The sequence below is a fragment of the Dermacentor silvarum genome, chromosome 2 (genome assembly GCF_013339745.2).
Source record: "Dermacentor silvarum isolate Dsil-2018 chromosome 2, BIME_Dsil_1.4, whole genome shotgun sequence".
In the NCBI taxonomy this organism is placed as follows: Eukaryota; Metazoa; Arthropoda; class Arachnida; order Ixodida; family Ixodidae; genus Dermacentor; species Dermacentor silvarum.
In genome coordinates, this window is record NC_051155.1 from 32213831 (window position 1) to 32227733 (window position 13903).

General features: G+C 48.7%; 1 non-coding gene across 1 annotated transcript; it reads left to right on the forward strand.

Moving 5' to 3' along the window:
- The first annotated feature begins 2778 nt into the window (after nucleotides 1-2778).
- Trnas-gga (transfer RNA serine (anticodon GGA)) lies at nucleotides 2779-2853 on the forward strand. The gene has a single exon. It is a non-coding gene; the product is annotated as a tRNA-Ser (tRNA).
- Nucleotides 2854-13903: the final 11050 nt, after the last annotated feature.

The window sequence follows — 13903 nt, forward strand, 5'->3', positions numbered from 1 at the left end:
TGTTGACTCAACTTGCTGCGCGAGGCACTGATAGTTCTTGCTCCGACACGCTGCCCCGGCAGTGTCAGGAACGTATATGCTATTATGAAGGCAAATTATTTTTGTGGGCTACTCTTAATGAATTGACACACGCTTATTTTTGTACAATCTCAAAACTAAGAAAAGTGAAGACATTTGTTCCCTCGGCCTAAGAAAATCCAAATTTCTGCAGGTAAAGTGACCAAAAAGGGATCACCTTGAACTATCTGTAGTAAGTGGGTGCTACAGTAACAGCTGTCAATTTATCACTGATGAACAAAATGAGGCAGATCAGATGGACAGCCTTTTAAAAGCAGGTTTACCCTATAGATCATGCATGCCATGGCCGGATCCATTCTTTGAAAGCTGCAGAGCAGCTTGACAAGGACTTGCCAATCAGATGTAACAGGTACAGACGCCACAAGACCTGAGGTTGCCATATTGCCACCAGCAGTAGTGGGTACAGTGCTAAAAGGCAGGCATGGACAAGAAGTGCGCGTGCTTCTCCGCCCGCTCGATAGCCAGCTCCCAGCACCGTGTTTTTCAGGAGCTGCTACCCTCAATAAACGTCACGTCGCCCGTTCTCTCACAAGGCACGTGACAATATGTACACAAATTTAGCCACAGATTTCAGGTCGTGCCTGCTAGGTACGAGTCCCAGTTGTTTTTTTATGCCCGTCAAATTAGCCCAAATGTGTTCTCGTACCACGAGACAAGGGTGTATGAAAAATCATGCCAACCATTTCGTGCACTGTGCTGTGGTCTATGAGATACCTCTCAGCTGTGGCAAGTTCTATGTGGGCTAAACGGGCCAATGCTTAAATGACTATCTGAGGGAGCATTCATTCAAACAATTTATTGGAAATAAACTGGGTGGTGCCACGTACGTTGCAAGGCCTGCTCACGTGAGCCGTGCTTTCGCACATTATGATCCTGGGCACAAGCAGCACCAAACCAGCACATGAGCTCATGAAGGCATACGTTATCAGAAAGATCCTGCACATGTTAGTAACACTTCAATTACCTTATATTCCCCAGAGATGCACTTGTTTAAGGCCGATTTGTAGCATTACGAGACAAACTAGCACTGTCACAACATTCATGTCTTGTGTGTGCACAAAATTTGCACCGTATGTTTCATCCTTCGAATCATTAAATCAGTTGGTAGTTCGCACTTTCGTGTGCACGTGTTCTTCCTGTGTAAATATATTTTTACACACAAGAACATTGTTTAGCAGACTTCACCAACTTGCCCAAGAGGAAGTCCTATCGAGTCTCAAAATTTTTCTTCACGGGCTTTCCTTTTCCGAGAGAAATTCTGTCACTGCATGGCACTCTGAACAAAGTCACGAGTGGTTGACAACTTTACTGATAAATATGGGAGAAAAGAAAGGTTATAGAGGCAAAAATTGTCACATTGTCACTCAGATAGATGTCCTAATGCGATGCCTAAAACGTTTTTGTTAGACAAGAGGATGCTCAAGACTTATCAGTATTCTATTGTACAGATCAAGGGAATAACCAAACAAGCCCTGTGAAGTGCAGCAAAGTGCAGGAAGATTCATACAATGGAAACTTGCCATTTGCTTGAGAGTGACATGGGCCTGCAAACCTACACCGGTCATATTTGCATGCATATTACATCTACAACATAGTGCAGGTTCCTGCAATAAACCTACGTCGTGTTTGCATACAAGATGCGAGGTATATTTCTACAAGCATTAGTACCTCGCATAGCACCAAAAGAAGTAATGCTAGATAGCAGCTTAGCAAGCTAGCTGGAATAAATCTAAGAAAATTTCTTGGTTTTCAAGGCAGCTAAACTTTACAGCAAAATTGGGCCCGAGTAGAACTATCAGCGGCTGGGCCACGTTCCCCAACATTTGTCTTTATCGCTTATATTCGGGTTACTCAACATGTGCTTTTTGAACTGTGGCGAGACTTGCTCAAGCAAGTCGTGATTCGCTAGCAACCAAAATCCGAGATAAACAGGGAAACAGAACATGCAAGGCAAGCAACAGTAGAGGTAAACGCTACATCGAGTGCCATAAAGAAGTATGCAACAGCTCACTTACTCGCGCATTATCTGCAACGTAGAAGTCTCACGAAGGAGGAAACGAAATTGTTTCCCGATCGATGCCAACCTAAGCGGCAACGGCAGCAACAAGCGCTTAAAACGAGTTTAAACCTTTACACCATCAGACAAAAAAGTGCTGCCTAGCTGGGAGCACACATGCGCCTAATTCACAACAGCAAATTCAACAAACAAGAGCAACAGTAATGAAAAACGGAATGCACAAGACCACGCGATACCAACCATAAACGCACTGCAAGCGTAAAGAAACGAGCGGCTCCAGGGTTGCGCCCTTGTGTCGCTCGTGATCGCAAGCTCGGACACGATCCAGCTCTTCCAACGCAACTAGACAGAAGAATATTCTAGCACACATTACACTAAGAAACCATAAAATTGAAGCAGCTCCAGCAGCATGCACTGCATCGCGCGCAAAATTATAAACCGGAACACGCCATACTTGTTTAAACAACGTCACGATCACGTGGCCACAACTCTGACGTCACTTCCGTGCGTGGCAGCAGCGCTCTCCACTTGGACTTCGCTGGTGCCACGCGCGGGTCAGCAGCTATTGCCTTCCCTTAATTACTTATCTCCACCTAGCGGATTTCCGCTGAACTATTACATCAAACACTTGCCTTTGCTTCGAGTTGTCGACAAATTCGACTTCGCCCTGCCATCTGCTAGCCGCCTGGTTAGCTCAGATGGTAGAGCGGCTGCCCCGGAAAGGCAGTGGTCCCGGGTTCGAGTCCCGGACCAGGACGAATTTTTCTTCAACTGCGAGGCTTTCTTTCGAGGAACCCGGTTGGGTTTACATTGTAGCAATTGCTACATTAGGGTGGAAGTCTCCGTTTCCGTTAAATTAACAACCATACCAACAAAGGAGAATTATGAACAGGATTGCAAGCGAGACTAGGAGAAACAATTAAGATGACCCTGTTCCCTCGGAACATGCACCCAACACATAACCTCGAGAAACGGAAGGCAAGGACCAAGGCACTCCTTCAAGACATAGATCAACATAAGCAGCAGGCGGTGTTTGTTGACGCCACCTGGGTTAAAAATAAGGATGCGTATACCTCAGTTGTTGTAGACACTCAAGGTAACATACGCGATGACATCACCGTCTATACCAAGGACCCAAAAGTAGCAGAACAAGTAGAAATCGCCTTAGCCATGCGAGCAAATCAGTGAACACATATTTACAGCGATTCTAAAACAGCCATACGCAGCTTTACTAACGGATACGTGACACGGATAGCAACCAGGCAACAGAAGGGGTCAACAGTGAGAGGATCGAAATCCGCTGGTTTCCTGCACATCTGGGGGTGGTGGACGGAACTCGGAGAATCTTCAATGAGGTAGCAAATGAAGCAGCACGAGGACTTTCTAGCCCTGCTCTTCAAGACCGAGCAATTTGCACTTCACCCGGGGAACACAGAGATCGATTATTAACCTATAACGAAATCAAGAAACATTATTATTTAAGCAGAAGAGAATACTCAATACCACACGGTAAGCTTTGCAGAGCCCAAGCGGTCACATTAGACAGTTTTAGTTCAGCGTTAGCGTAATAGCGGGGTTACAAGAAATAGCGTTACCGTTCCGCAAACGAACTTTGCAGATAGAGAGTTTTAGTATAGCGTGATAGCGTAGTTTACGTGCGGGATGCTATTCCATTATGCTTTGAATTTCGCATACACAGGGCACCTAATTCTATGTGTGTGTGCGTCCGGAGAGTGCGATAGGCAGCGCAATGGAAGCCAGGAGCGCGTTGTATTTTTACTTCACATGTCCGTCGATCTGCAACGAAACAGACAAGCAGTACAAGCTGTCTACCATAGCCTCCGAAATCCTCCAATCTCAGAGGCCATATGCCGTCGTCTATCTCCCGACTTTAGCGACAGATGGCGCTCGGATCTCAGAAAAAAGTTTCTCTCGTTAGGCTTAGGCGCGTTCGAAACGAGAAGCGATCTCGAAAATTCCTCAAGATTAGCCACAACACTCTCTCGGCGAAGCGACATGAGACTAAGCAAAAGCCGTTTACGCAGTCATTTGCTACGAACGAAGTGAATTCTACAAAAACAACGCCAAATTCAGTTGGAAGCGGGCGGCCGGGACCGCCGCCATGTTTTGCGTACACTACGTACACCACGCTAACACGGTAACGTTAACTCTGAGAAATAGCGTGCGCACGGTAAACGGTATGGGTCGGTTAGCGTTCTGCGCATGCGCACTTCGATCCCGCTATTCCGGTACGCCCGCTATTCCGGTAACCACGCTAAACTAAAACTGTCTATTACGTTTGCTACAGACAAGGACATACCCAAGTCCAGATTTTGTTAACAGGATCTATCCGGAGAGGGAAATTCAAACCAATTATACTAAGTGCAATGGCATCATTACTCTTGACCACATGCTTTGGCAGTACCCCGCGATTTTCACAGACTGTGCCAAGAACAAGAATGGTGGCGGCAAATGCTACACAGTGAATCACTCTCCGACCAATTACGGGCAGTCCAGAAGGCCCGCGATGTGGCTGAAGGGCTCGGCCTGACAGTCCCAACGTGGGCGCGGCCCGCGTCTACCTAGGGTTGACCTTCAGGACCCAATAAAGTTCCTCATAATATACCATACTGCGCGATTTTCTATGGACAAAACTCGCAGCTAGTGAAATTAAACAGCACAGAACGGAAGCAAATGCACCGCGGAGTGTACGGCTGTAAAAAAGCTGCAGTGCAAGTGTGTTTACTAGAAGACAACGTGAACAGGTTGAACTACAAAAGTGCAACATTGTTGGTTGTTTGCCCATTGGACTTATCATGGCACCGCGCTGTCTCTGTTAAAAGGCTGGGCTGTGTTTCTCCATAAGACAACCCGCAATTTTTGATGAGCAGCATCAAACAAGTGCCAAAACGAACGAGCTCATCCAGCAGTGCTGTACGACAGACATCTAGAGAAAGTGCTCGGATCGTGGCATCTGATATGTTTCTATTCTATGCTCCCTGGGGAGCATAGCCTTGGAATCACCTTCAGCTCTGCTTGTTTCACAAATTGAGCATGTGTTTCTATAATTTCTGGACATTGCATCTTGGGCATACAATTCACACGAAGGAAGGGAAAAAAACGCCTTTTTTCCTTAGATAAAATTGTCGCGTTTAACATCTCGAAACTGCACAGTGGGTGATGAGGGACGCCGTATATAGTGGAGGAATAATTTCGATCAGCTATGGGGCTCTTCGACGTGCACCCAGGGATATTGACCCTGTTCGCGGCGATCCCGTAGGCGCTGCCATGTTTGATCACGTGGTGACGCGTTCATTGCTTGCCTCAACTTGCCTCCGTTGCCTCCTTGTTTACAATGGAAGTGTATGACGCCGGCGCGGCTTAGACAACGTCTGTTTTCGGAGATATCGTAGACGGTGACTAGGTGGACGACACGAAGCTTTGATCAAAGCTTCAGAGAACATGCAAAAGTGCTTTTGGAGCTGATTAAGCTATGTCCAAACGACGCAAGCAGTGTATATGGTGCTTGTTCTAAAAGCGGGGCTAAATATGTATTCCAAGCTATCCAAACATTCCACTCATGAATTCAGTCAGGATTAGTGTGTTTTGCTCTTTGTTCTTTATTCGGCAAATATTTTGACGCAGTGGCTTGTCAGTTTCTGACTCAGTGAAGTTGCTTGGTGCGGCCACTATCTCATTATTTTCTGCCTAATCGCTCGCAGGTGTGCTCAGTTCCGATAGATTTGTTCTTGCTGCACACAAGGCTTGAAACGTAGGTGTTTTGTACATTGTAATTCCTTGTAGCAAATATATATTACAGCTAGCAACTCGCCTACTCTTGTGGACCATCACAAAACGTTCAGCCTCGACCATTCATGCGCCATCCGTGAAGTCCGTCATTTATTGTGCGCATACAGTGCGCATATATTCAAGTGTGCGCCCATTCACTTATTCTTGATACGTTGGCGATAGAGTGGGCGTAAATTTTCCTGCCATTTGGGACGGATGTGTATAGATAACGTGCACTCTTTCCGACGTTCTGGCGATGAAGCCCTTTCATTGAAAGTTAGCGATACAAGGCTGGCGGAAGCAAATTTCTGTATCCTCGAGGAAAACCGTAGATCAGGAAGTGCCGGGAGCACGTTCGGACAGTTGCAGCAGCGGCCCGCGAACTTGGCCTCACAGATTCGTTCTATTTCTTAACATGCCAGTCACTATTTTTGCAGCCAACTACTGCACACGTCTTCAATCCACATGATTCAATCTAGAATGATTGGAGCACAGTTTGTTAGCAAAAACTCAGTTGCATTTCCGACAGCTGATTGCACAGAAGCAAGGTAGAAGCGGTAATGGTTTCGTATTCGTGCGCGGTCGCTGAGGAGACGTATGACGCGCCGCCGTGAGCACCATCTCATTTCTTAAAACAAGCTGCTCATCGAAAAGGGTCAATAGGTACATGGGCGCTTTCCCCGTTATAACTTGGCTCCGTCGATCTCTCCCGGTGTCGATAGCGCACGCACAACCCTCGAAAATGAGGTTAGACTCCAAAGAGTTAAATTGTTTGGCTGCAAGAACCACGAAGCCAAGTGAACGGACCGTCACGCTTCGCTCGATCGGCTGCGCACTGGAGCCTTGGCTGCGTTCCCATGAGCGTTGTGCGCACAGAAACTGTAGCTTTTCCGCTGACCAGCTGTGGTCTCAGCTAACCGACCATAAACATGAATGTTTAATCGTTTCATTGGGCGCTGACAAATGGCGACGATTTTTCGTCGGTAGCACCTCGGGTGCCATTGAAGCCCGTACGCCAGAGTTGTGAGATGCCTGGCATCCGCCGGGCCACCCTTTGTGCTGCCCAGCAACAGTTGGCTCGCACGCTGCGTCACGCCAACATGCAGTTCCCACAAGTTGTTAGCACACTGTCCGAGGAGCTCAAGCGCCAGACTAAGCGTTGCTACAGCTGTCAATGCTTCACTCTTGGGACAAAACTGCGTAATTCGTGAAGCAAGATGGCAGCGTACAGCCACGCACGATACGCTCTCGCTATGCGACTTTTTACTTAACGCCACCAGCAGAATGTGACCGCCGAGGCCGAGCCAGCGACTTGGTTCTCATCAGCACTACGCCATATCCACTGCACCGCCACGACGACACGTTCCTCGCCCGAATAAACTTGGGTGGCCAGATAGCGTCGCCAGCAAGGTTCGTCCACGGCATCGAAAGATTCGCATATGGTTCGCCCTTTTCGCTGCTGGCCACAAATATTCTAGCAGTTTCACATGTTTGATGACCAGCGTAGCTGCTTACGAGTACTCTCGAAAAAGTGCGTATAGCTTCAGCGATATATCGTGCAGCAACGGTGGCATCCGGAAGTGTTTCCCTTCCTGGAATGCATTCTCTCTATTTGTATATTGTTACGCTTGGCGTATTAGCCGCACAGCGTGTGCCTGCGTCATTGTGACATTGACGCGAACAGCATTCCACAGAAGCTCTTGGCCAGTGGCCAGAGTGCGCACTCAGGCGCTCACACGTTCAGCATTCCTGCAGGAGAGCGTGTCTCCGTTCTATACGCTGGCCACTCGCCCCCGACGTTATTGTCAATTTCGTCTTTCGGGACAGTGTTCAGGTGCGAGTTAATTAGCAGGGTTCATTATGAGAACTCGACTACGAGACGTTTTCCAGGGTTTCTGCGAAAGATTCTACCACAATGGAGGCCTAAAAAGCGGTTTGTGCGTGTTCAGCGAGCCGGCCAAGCCTACGTCATTCAAATGTCTGCTAAATTACTGACGTCAAGTATCGTGCTTCGCGCCAACCCACCAATAGGCCAAGGAGTGGTTGGCCATTTTCGGGAATGGCTTTTCTTCTGGCAAGCATGCATCGTCCACCACGCAACCACGTACACCACGCAACCAGACATTGCAGAACAAGTAGCCATCGCATTGGTACTTTTACACCGAAAGAGATACAGGATCTACAGCGATTCTAGGTCAGCCGCCCAAGCATTTGCCAAAGGAGTCATCTCTAGACAGGCCCTGGCAATTCTCGACGAAAAGGTCGTCAAACCCCACACGATCATCTGGTTTCCTGCTCATATGGGAGAAATCAACGGTGCTCCCGTGAACCTCAACGAATCTGCCCACAATGCTGCACGAGGACTTGTCAGCCGTGCAGCCACAAGGCAAGAAGATGCTGAGGTTCCTGATTGCAAGGACCACTTTCTCACGTACAGCGAGCTAACCAAGCACTTATACCTAGAACGCAGGCTCTTCCCCCCTCCGCAACTATTTAGTAAACTAAATAGAGCTCAGGCCATTACGCTAAGGCTCTTACAAACGAGAACTTATCCGAACCCGCTATTAATCAACAAGATCTATCCGGAGATCTCTACTCCTACAACATGCGATAAATGTACGTAACAACACCATAGATCTTAGTCATATGCTCCGGCGTTGCTCCGCGTTACGCAGCGACAAGGAGAACACTGAAGAGCGGTGGGACGCAGCTCTACGCAGTCTCACATTAGATGAACAGCTATGGGCAGTCCAACAGGCCCGCGAAGCGGCCGATAGGCTAGGCCTTTCGGTCCCAACGTGGGAGCGGCCCGCTTCAGGCTAGGAAACTAGCGCGACCCAATGGATCATAATAAAGTTTTCCCATGCATCGTTCACCTATCCCCTGTCATCACTGAGACAATGTAGATGCATGCTGTACTCGCATCCCCATTTGAAGGATCGGCGCGTGCGCTTTGCGTGGACCTTCTCCTCCTCGAAGGCGAAGTGTTGCGACGTGTGCAGACTACCTGATTGGCCGATAGGGAGATCACCTGTTTCCCTAGCATACTGAACTAGGAAATACGGATAGCTTTAACAGCGTAGCTGTTTAAGCTCGAGGTTCGGCTACAAATCGTTCGCAGAAACTCCGCCGAGCTATGACGTCACTGCGTTGCCTAGCAACCACTTGGCACAGCTGCGCCTGGCTTCGCGGAGCTTCCCAAAGGTGTCATGACATCACCGCTCCGACTTCCACATCGCTTCTAGCAGCGCCGCGCTGCGCCTAACTCTGACGTCACTATGCGTCGCCTAGCTTCCACGTGTCATGGTTTCGCATTTGCCCTAATGCGGAAGAGAAAAGCAAGCGGAAAAATAAGTCAAATGCAACACTCAGTCACCTATTTTGCCTTATTTTGATGATGTAAATAAACTGTATATATTTATATTCCCTCGCCTAAGCGGGGGAACAGAACCATATAGAAAAACATATATAAAAAATAGACAGATAAGGATGTGGGGCTTTTTCTCAGGAGCGCACTATTTGCGCGAGCTTTGCCTCTGTAGATTTCCCTTCATTGCCACAGAAAGTCGTCAGTGAGAGCGTGAGAGCAGCCATTTTGTGAAGGACCACTTAAATAGGCGAGGCAGCGCGCCTAATAAATTAAGCATTTCATTTATTAGCATGTACTAACATAACCGAGTCTCCCCAACCCATTTCTTGCGCACTCACTTTTACCACTGATGCCATGTGTTTGTCTGATGCAGCTAAACCTCACAAGGGAGTACGAGCGACTTAATATGATCCGGGCACTACAAAAGTTCATCCGGAAGGAAGTCCTGAAGCCAGAAGACATATCCAAGTGCTATTCATTCCCGCTTTTCCGCGTATACCAATTCTCCGTATAGAATCGGTGTGCGTTTCGGGTGCAGCACGTGTGCCGATTGTCAATGCAAATAACTGACGTTGTTGCAATAGGCATAATTGGATGTGACGCCATCATTTGAGCATACAGCAATCTGAACTTGAAATAAATAATATTTTCATGTCGTGTTGTCGTCTCCCTTATTACAAGTTATAGCAGAAACTGACAAAATTGTCTGTTCTTGTGTGCGCAGGCGTGCGTGTGTGTTTATGTATTTGTGTGTTGTTGTGATTGGCCGTTTAGCCTTCAAAACGGTCGCTCACGGAGATAATGAATGAGCCGTGAATGAGCAGTGAACGAGCCGACGACCCCGTCCGAGCCAGTCCTGACCATGACGAATCATGGCCGGCAGTTGGGCTCTGCCGGGAGGGGACCTTCCTTCAGGTCCCTCGTCATCCACCCGCACTGCCGCGCTGGAGCAACACCACCTAGAACTAATCTCTAGTTCTAGGTGGTCTTGGCTGGAGACGGGGTCAGTGTGCCTCCCTCCTCCCCCATCCGTGCCCAGTGAGGTGCCTGAGTTGGGCATAAAGCTCTCTTCGAAGAAAAAGCGCTACCCGGATTGGCAGGCCATAGTGAAATCCGTCTCCTGATGCCGGATCGGAGGAAGGCGACGGGACAAAGGGGAACGAAGCTGTTAAAACAGGCGATGAACGCTCAGTGAATTCTTCGACAGCTTGGACTTGAACGAAAACCTCATATCTTCAGCATTTCTTGAAATATTCTTGTAAATATGTAATATAAACGAGTGTGTGTAAACGCCTTGAGTGTCGGGCCCAGCCCCACGTCCTCTTACTCCCGCGGAATGGATACCACAAATCCTCGGACCCCCAGTCGCAAGTGTGTGCTTGCACGCGTGCTTACGTGTGTGTGTACGTGGGTGCGCCAATGTGTCATGCTACTCTAACACATTTCCCGCATTCATACTGATACTGACACACATACCGTCACACACCACCGTAATAAAGCTAAACAGGAGGTGCGCGCGTATATTAAAGGGAGTGCAAGCCTACGCTCGAACGTGCTGTCATAATGAAGGAATATACAAGTTTTACGAGGACATTAATTGGATTAACAATGACAAAAGTAAAAACTCTGCATACTGTATTTATGGGCGACTTCAGTATAAAAGTTGGGGAAATACAGAGTTGGAAACGGGCAGTTGAAAACTACTGCGATGATTTTAGGAATATCCGAGGAGATATTCCCTCTCAGGTGTATAGTGCACAGACAGAAATCTATCGCGAATGCTGACTATCTTCTTCCGCAAGCACAATAGGAGGTGGCCTTGGAAAAGCCCATACAAGAAATGAAACAATTTTATACTCTGCGCCGATCACAACATTGTGTAGTAGGGTAGAGGGCGGCGATCACAGGTTAGTGATATTGTGACGTCACAGTAAGAGCGGACCTTTATTGAGCCCGAGAGACGACACGGCGAAGGGCGGCGTCCACAACCAGCCTGAACAGCCTTCGACAGTCCACGCACGCGCGATGAAGATGAGGGGCACACGCATGATGATGATAACGTACAGATGATGAAGACACTAATTTCCCTCGCGCGAAAGCGGCCATCCTGGCCGCTGCCTAAAGGTACAGGGAACGCCGCGTGAAGGGCTTCATGCGAGAAACGTGGACCACTTCGGTAGAGCGGCAACGGCGGTCAGTTGAGGAAACAACAGAGGTAACTCGATAATTAACTGGAGAAGTCATTTCCAGGACCGTGTACGGGCCAATAAACGGACACTGAAACTTCTCGCACAACCCAGGAGTGCGAACTGGTGTCCAGAGCAGCACTTCATCGCCAGGCTTGTAGAATACCACACAATGATATGCGTCATAATGATCCTTGCGGTCCCGCTGTCTGGCTGCGGTGTTGACGCGGGCACGCTGGCGACAATGGACGAGGCGGGAAACATATTCTTCACAGGAAGATCGAGATGGACTGACAGGGGCAGAGAAGAAAGAAACATCGAGAAAGGAACTGGGTGAACTGCCATAAACAAGGTAGAATGGCGAGTAACCGGTTGTGCGTTGAACGGCGGTGTTATACGCGAAGGTGAGGAATGGCAAAATTGTGTCCCAGTTTCTGTGAACGGGTTGAATATAGGCGGTTATAATGTCAGAGAGCGTACGATGAAACCGCTCAGTCAGTCCGTTGGTCTGAGGATGATAACTTGATGTAGTCTTGTGAGTGGTGCCAGAGGCTTTGAGCACTTCGCCTACCAGTTGGGAAAGGAATGTCTTTCCGCGGTCGCTCAGAAGGACACGAGGGGCGCCATGGCGCAGGATTATGGATTTAAGAATGAAGGCAGCGACTTCGGAAGCCGATGTTGAACTTACACAAGCTGTTTCGGCATAGCGCGTCAGGTGGTCGACGGCTGTCACTATCCATCGACTACCGGTGGGAGTCATGGGAAGTGGCCCATAGAGATCGATGCCAACAACCTCAAATGGTTCCGCAGGACATGAGACTGGTAGTAGTTGCCCGGCAGGAGCTGATGTTGGACGTTTGCGACGCTGACAAATGGTGCAGGAAGCGACGTATCTCGCCACACTGGTAGACAGGTCAGGCCAGTAGAAGCGACTTCTTATGCGGTCGTAAGTTTTCTGGATGCCAAGGTGGCCAGCAGTCAAATCATCATGAAAGGCCTGAAGGACACGCGAACGAAGGCAACGAGGTAGCACGGGCAACCAACGTCGTCCATCAGGATGGTGGATATGGCGGTACAGCACGGAGTTTTCCAGCTTAAATTGTGTCAGCTGTCGACGAAGCCGGGCGTTAGGCGGGCGCGAAGCTCCGCGAAGGTGGTCTATAATACAGCGACAGTACGAGTCAGCGAGTTGTTGAGACGAAAATGATTCATAGTCGTGCGAAGTGAGATGATCAAGAGTGGCGAAGGACAAAACTGCCGTAGAAGAGACGTCAGTGAGTGTGTCACTGGAGGCGGTGGCGGAATCATTGATGAGTGCGGCTGTAGGAAGCGGGCAGCGAGAAAGAGCGTCTGCGTCTAGGTGCTTCTTACCAGACTTGTAGATGATTTCAAAGTCATATTCTTGCAGACGAAGAATCCAGCGACCAAGACGCCCAGACAAGTTCTTGAGTGTGGAAAGCCAGCATAAGGCGTGGTGATCCGTCACGATGATAAAATGGCGACCGTGGAGATAAGAGCGAAATTTCTGGACGGACCAAACGACAGCGAGGCACTGCTGCTCGGTGATGGTATAGTTCTTCTCGGCAGGTGTGAGCACGCGGCTGGCATATGCAACGACTCTCACGTGAAGAGCTGTCTGGCTGGAGGAGCACAGCTTCAATGCCATGGCCGCTAGCATCCGCGTGCAAGAGTGTGGGTGCAGTCTCATCAAAATGACACAGGACAGGTTCAGATGTGAAAGCGCCCTTTAGCTGGTCAAAGGCAGATTCACATTCAGGTGACCACACGAAGGGAGCACCAGAACGAAGTAAGTGGTGTAAAGGTGCAGCCATAGAGGCGAAATCGAGAATAAATCGGCAAAAATAGGAAGCGATGCCGAGGAAACTGCATAGGTCCTTGGTCTTTTCTGGACGAGGAAAGTGAAGCACCGCTGAAATCTTGTCAGGATCAGGTCGAATACCATCCTTGCTTACAATATGACCTAAGACCTTGATCATCTTGCTTGCAAAATGACACTTTTTGGTGTTGAGTTGAAGACTAGCACTGGCTATGCACGTGAGAACCTCGTCAAGACGTTGCAATATCAATAATTATCAATTTGCACAGTAGCCAAGGAAAGTTCACTGTCTGTTAGATTCACGTGGTTGTAAGCCATACAAATCGAACCCCTCAATTCCCGTTGTTAAAGTTCTTGCAACAGCCCCGACTTGGCAGCTTCGATGTCATTAGGTGACACATGACGGTTTATTGACCAGTTGCTTTTGTTACTACACGTGGTGCCTGCGGGCGAAAGGGTGTTCCACATGCGCCGCCTTGGCCATGAATGGCGACGCTGGCTTACAGGGCTAGATCTAGCATGCGTATATGCAAGCCCTCGAAAGTGTACCGCCACGGTCAGTGCCGGATTAAGGTGGGGGCTATAGGGGCTGCAGCCCCGGGCCCCCAACTTTCAGGGGCCCCACT